Here is a 6,457-nt window from a genome sequence, read left to right as displayed (position 1 = left end):
AAAAAGAAACCCCAACCTAATTAGGAAACCAAATGTTTATTGTCGGCTTTCTGGATGCACTTTCACTACATTTCAGTGTATGCCGTGGCGGTGGATGGAGGAGGGGATGGAGGAATATTAAGTAAGACTTCAGAAGCCATCCTGGGTTGATTAAATAACCATGGAGTACCCACCACTGTTTATTACAGAACAGCAGCATAAGGGGGAAAAACAAGAAGAAACACAGCTGCAATTGCATCTCATCATTCCTTACAGGGAAAAGAAGTTTTCTTTCTGGCTCATGTCAGAAAAACAGAGAGCAGGAAAGGGCTCCTGGGGAGGAGATACTGAAAGGATGATCAGAGAAGTAATTCGTGGCCAATGCACTTTTAGGAACAGAAGACAACGATACTTTCAGTCCCTTACTCCTGGGCAAGTCTCCCTGCAGAAAAACATCTAGGCATTTTTGTCAGGCGCAGAGCGTCTATACTCAGGAGTTTATCCCATGAATATCCTGGAAAAATCACGTAATTACGCATAACGATTTCACATGATGTCACAGAAAACCTGCCATTAAAGTGGTCACAAAGTAACATTAATACACATCTTTTTACTTTTGTGATTCAGAGACAATGCATTTCCGATATTGCTTTCTTTGCACAATCACATGTGATAATCATTCACACAATTACTCACCATTTCCTCTTCATTTGCAGGATACTTGAATCTCACTTTAATACCGAAATCAGCCCCAGTGTGATAAACTCCTAGGTTCCATGTCAGTGGGGCAGTGAATCCACTCCAGCTCGTATGCCAATTTTTAACATATCTATTCTAGATATTGAACCAAGGATTCAGCAGCTTGGAGAGATCTTTTACATTCAGACTAAAAAACTGGGTAGTTTCACCAGTTTGGTGACCACAATTTGAAGGAAGGTGGAGAGCATCAATGGAGGAGAGGAAGTGCAGCACAACTTTAATTTGCAAGGCTGTCCTGATCAGAGCTTGGAAAAAGTTACTCCTCTGGACTACAAGAAACCTCCCAGATACCATGGCCAATGAAAAAAACAACTTTCCCACATTCTGGCCATGGACTGTCTTCTGTCCTTTCACACCTACGTATAAGTAACTATGCAAATTAGTACACCTTTTTGTACTTTTGCACCAATCGGTAATTGTCTTCATTTTCCTGCACAAATGTGCATCTATTTGCATCTGTTCACCATCCCTCTGCCAAAAATGCGCAGCCATGCCAATGCATGTGAAGCAGACAGACGGTCACATGTGCGATAATGTGCATTTCTGCATATTTCAGTGGCTATTCTGATAAAAACTATAAAGCTTTTTTTTTCTTGCAGAGCTTAAGGAATTTTTCGGGGAGGGCACAGAAAGCCTTAATTCCTGTGAATCGAGTTTGGATGGATCATATTCCATTCATCTGGAATGGGGAGTATTTTCAACATGTAGACTAGCCCTCAGTAGTTTTTTTTCTTTGAGTGGAATGTTGAAAACAGGGAAGGCTACAAAATTTCAAGCTGAGAGCAAACTGCTTTCTTTGCATTATCTCTTCTTTGCTCCCTACATTTGTAGGGAGCAAAGAAGAGAGACTACAGAGAAAGCCATTTGCTCTCTGAAATTTTCAGTTTGAAATGCAATTCCCATGGATGCAAGTCTGATGTGGCTTTTGGGCCCTTTTGCTCTTTCCATTTGCTCCACATTTGGGTTCACAGCGCTTGCTGTAACAGAGCCACTAGGATCTTTGAAGCCCTTTCCAAAAAGGAAACAAGGAGAATCTCAAACGGACTCTTTCTTCCAGCAAAGGGTCCATTTGGGCAAAGCCGTCCAGAAAATGCCTAAGTAGCCTCCCTTCCGGCTTCCATCTCTCCTCACCCAGCCAGACCTCTTCTGGTCGCCCTCAGTAGCCCCTGCCATCTTCAATATTTATTCTGCTTCTAATTATGGCTAATTATCACTTAACCCCAAGAAGGGCTGCAACTATCCAAAGGGCCTGGTAGTTCAATAGATTCGGCACCAAGTTGCTTTCGCAGCTGCTAATTAAAAACTGCCAGAGCTAAAGGCTTCCTTGGCCTCTCTGAGAAACTTGCAAAGAAACTCTTATTGAGCTTCTTTTTTTTTTTTCAGCTGTGTGGAGCAAAGCTGTCAGAGAGAGGAAGCCAGTTGGCAACCAGGCTGCAGCCGCGTCCATGTTCCAGTTCCTTCTCAGCCCCCCTTCTCTGAGGAATTGCTGAAATGTGAGGTTCTCACTCTCCCAAATGATTGACTGACAGGTCATGAATCCTCCCTCCAGGGTGTCCATCTTGACTCCAGGAGGCCATCTTTCTCTCTGCCCTCCTGGAACGTCTCCCCCTTGCAAACGCTTTTCAGCACATACAGGACAAAAGCTTGCCATCGCTTTTGAGAGGAGCATTGGCTCCCAGGAGGAGAGTGTTGTTTCCCAGTTCCTTCCAGGGCCACCCAGTGCCTTCCCTGGGACTCAGCCAGTCTGCCCAAAAGATAGACCAGCAGATACTTCATCATTAACTAGGCCTCCAATTAGCACTGCGTTTCACAACATCTTACTTTTCTTCCATGCAAGCCCATTACCCAGTATGAATCCTTTCTGTTATTGTTTGGGGATTTTCCCCTGTGCTGAGTTTGGTTTTGAAGTGCTGTTTCCTGCTCAGAGAAGCCCGGCGCATGCTAAACACTGGGAGAGAACACAATGTTCATTCCCTGCTTGTTACAGTCTCACGGAGACTTTGGCCAGGATCCTGTTGGTGACGCATGACGCCGTAAGCGTTGTGACCCAAGCGGTTGCACTTTCAAAGGGTGGGATACTAAGTAGGATTGTGCAACAGGCATAATGGTTGTGCAGCAGGTGAGGATGCAACTTCACCACCAGTTGTGACATTGGTTGCACAGTGATGTGGTCCAGTAATAACCCCAACATAGCCAGACTTCAGACATAGCTATATTGGTATGAACTGGCTTTGCTTAGCTGCTAAACTGGTTCATGCTAGTGTGTTTAAATGATGCTCTTGAAATCCACTTAGGTGAGCCTAGAACAGTGATGGAAATAAGATAGATAGATAGATAGATAGATAGATAGATAGATAGATAGATACACACACACACACACACACAGTCTGCCCTCCATTTTTGCTGACTTCAAATCTTCATCTCTCGCCCGTTTGCAGGTGGCAAACAGAAGACGAAATGGGGCATGCGCCGCCATTCAAGTCAATGGGGCGGGTTGGAACGGATCCCCTTCAAAAATGGAGGGTCTACTGTGTGTGTGTGTGTGTGTGTGTGTGTGTGTGTGTGTGTGTGTGTGTTGTTGATACATTGTCCCCCTCACCCCAGGTGTTCAGAAACACTCACAGGGAGGGTCCTTGAATGCCAATACTCTTCACAATTCAGGACTTAATTCTGTGTGAAAATGTGAACATGGGGATGATGGCGGTTGTGATGTAATTTATTGCATAGAATACAGCCTTTTCTTTTTGTGCAAAAAACGTCTTAGCCATGCTCAAAATGAAGGACATTTTTGGAATTCCTCCTGGACAGAAGGTTGAAATGTAGGACATTTCCTGGGGAAGGAGGACATCTGGTCAGCCTGTTCTCTGCATTCTCATCTGGCTCACCCAGCTCCTCCTCTATCAGTTTCATGTCACTTTAGTTGCCATGGCTCCATCCCATGGAATCTTGGGATTTGTAGTTTAAAGAGAATTCTCAGTAGACAGACCCCAGACAGCTCTCTAGCATAGGCTTCTAAGTCTCCCCTTGGCCCTGAACGACAAAGACCAGGATTTCTTCTGATGCAGCCATGACAGTTACAGTGGGATCAAAGTGCTATAAGGGTGAAGTTCGGATTCATCCTCCAGAGAGGCAGACAGGCTCCCATTTATCCAAGGTGCCTCTGCCTTGCTGACATAGACACAAAGGTTTGTCTAAAGCCTGCCGGCCCAAAAGCAAAACAGCTGGCTCTGGCAGTGCCAGGTCATCCATCATCCTTGACAACCCTTCCCCTTCGGTGGACGGTTTGGCCCTCCAATTGCCTCGGAGAGGATGGCGCTCCTTGCCAGTTGGAAGCACATAAATACCGCTTTGCAGGCGCAGGTCAGCTAATGATAGATGGCAGCCGGTGGAGAATGCCAGAGGCTTTGGCCTCCTGAACGCCTGAGATGACTTCCTGATTAACTAATAGGAGGGAGAGAGAGAAAGAAAGAGGGAATGAGAGAGAAGCCCAGTTGAAAAAAGAACATCAACAGCAGCCCTTCGTGACTTCTTTTCTATGTTTACTTCTGTTCTGCTACATGCCTTCATATTAAAATTGCCTACAGATGAGGAATACCACAGTCTCTTTTTGAGGAAAGTCAAGATGTTGTTGTCACCAAATGAAAGTGTGGGAGAAAAGGTTGCCTTCATAGACTGCAAATATCATCATCATCATCATCATCATCATCATCATCATCATCACCATCATCAGGTGGAAGAGATCCCACCTAAACATTAGGAAGAACTTCCTAAAGGTAAGAGCTGTTTGACAGCAGAAGACACAGCCTATTTCTGAAGGTGTCCAGAGGAGGAGACCCCACCACTTCTCTAGGCAATTTGATCCATTGCCAAACTGTTCTCACCATCAAGACGTTCTTTCTAGGGTCCAATTGAAACCTACCCTCCTGTAACTTAAGACCTGGTCATACCTTGACCTAGAACAGATCTGTCTCCTCCTCTTTGTGATAGTCCTTGAGGTATTTAAAGAGAGCAATCATGACTTGTCTTCACCAAGCTGAGCATGCCCAACTTCCTCAGCCTTTCCTCCCATGTTTTGTTCCCCATTCCTCTTATTATCCTGGTTGCCCTTCTCTGAGCCTGTTCCAGCTTGTCTATATCCTTCCTAAAATGTCATCCCTCCATCTTCTACCAGTCTGAACATGCCCAACTCCCTCAACCTTTCCTCTCATGTTTTGTTCTCCATACCTCTTATCTTCCTTGTTGCTCTTCTCTGAACTCTCTCCATCATGCCTATATCCTTCCTAAGGAAATAGACTTTTCAGTCTACAAAACCACATTGAATCAAAACAATGCAGGTAGCAATTCCACAGGTGCATCCTCTGACCCACTAAAAGAGGCAGAGGTTCATGATGCCAATCCATGGGCATTTCCAGAAATATCCAGCCAGGGACTTTAACATCACTGGGCTCCTTCTAAAAGGTTTTGGCAATGACTCCACCACTGAGCTGGACTTGGGTGCAAATTTGGGCCGGTGTGGCTGGGACTCAGCTCAGACCCAAAGCAGCACTTAAAGAAAGCAATTCTCTCTCCTGAGGTGTTTATTTTGGTATCTCTTTGCCGTATTTTCTCTCTATTGTGTATTTTCTCTCTACTCAGCATATAGATAACTATTCCCCTTCAAGAACCACTTCACGTCTCTGGCAAAGTGGGTGCTTCTTCTGGACCACAAAAAGCTAATGGCACAATATATTTGATAGCCTTTCAGGTGCCAAGTGAGGTCTGTTTGTGTTGTTACAATGCAGAAGGAGAGAAAAGAAAAAGAAGAAAGAAAAGCAGAGCTGGATTCCTCAGGTTCCTTGGAAGGGATGCTGAGAAAAGATGAGGTTCCCAGGGAATCTGAGAAATCCAGGCCATCAGAATGCATGTGTTTGATCCATTGATACAGTGTATATATGTGTGTGTATGTGTATATACACACACACATATATAATCTCCAACTAGCAGCAGCCACCTTAATAGGCCTGCTTTGATGTACAACAACTTAATAATTACTGTAATAGGTTCGTTGTTTTCTTTTTCTCCTAGCAGTGATTCACATCAAGTATTCATATAAATTGGGAGAGGGAGAGAGAGAGAAAGGAGGGAGTTTGAGAGACAGAAACAGAGAAAGAAAGAAATAGGGGAGCAGATCGATTCCAATTTTTAACAGAACTGAGCAGAATATTTTGTCGCTGGCATCGCTTTTGGTGACGTACATTTTTGGGTCATTCTGTGTGCCCATATGAGCACATATGCTTCATTTTCCCCCTCTGAAAAGATATATTGGAGACATATCATAGTACCGAGGGGGGGAAATGGCGGGGGTGCATAGATGAACCTGGCTTTTTATATATATTTGGATCAACCAAGGTCTTCCGTGGGGATGATTTGTTCATGCAACAGCTGGGGAAGGTGGTGTCCCTGGTTGCAGCAAGGGTCAGCTAGTTCCTGGAGAGACAGATAGACAGATAAACCCAAATCTCTGAGACAATTCGGAAGCCATCGAAGGCATCCATCCCTCCTTCTCTCTGTGTGCCAAGCTCACTCTTCCTTTGCTTTCATTCCACCTCATTAAACCCAACTCTGCTTCAGGGTAAGTGTCTGGCCCACAAAGGCCAAGATTGTGCATTGAGCAAGGAGGCTGTTCTTCTGGAGTTTTCCCCTCCAAGGAAGCCATGGGTAATTTTAGCACTTGTCTTCA

The 6,457-nt window shown here is 44.7% G+C and overlaps 1 long non-coding RNA gene across 1 annotated transcript in view; it reads left to right on the top strand.

The window, feature by feature from the left end:
* The first annotated feature begins 4,139 nt into the window (after positions 1-4,139).
* Positions 4,140-6,457, top strand: part of LOC149306900 (uncharacterized) — a 28,959-nt gene continuing 26,641 nt past the window's right edge. The window contains exon 1 of the long non-coding RNA XR_016282326.1: positions 4,140-4,511. This is a non-coding gene — a long non-coding RNA (uncharacterized LOC149306900). The remainder of the gene's footprint in view (positions 4,512-6,457) is intronic.

Source organism: Sceloporus occidentalis, unplaced genomic scaffold, assembly GCF_023333645.1.
Source record: "Sceloporus occidentalis isolate IW3139 unplaced genomic scaffold, rSceOcc1.0.p SCAF_9, whole genome shotgun sequence".
NCBI classification, from domain to species: domain Eukaryota; kingdom Metazoa; phylum Chordata; class Lepidosauria; order Squamata; family Phrynosomatidae; genus Sceloporus; species Sceloporus occidentalis.
This window is presented reverse-complemented; position numbering and strand designations above follow the sequence as displayed.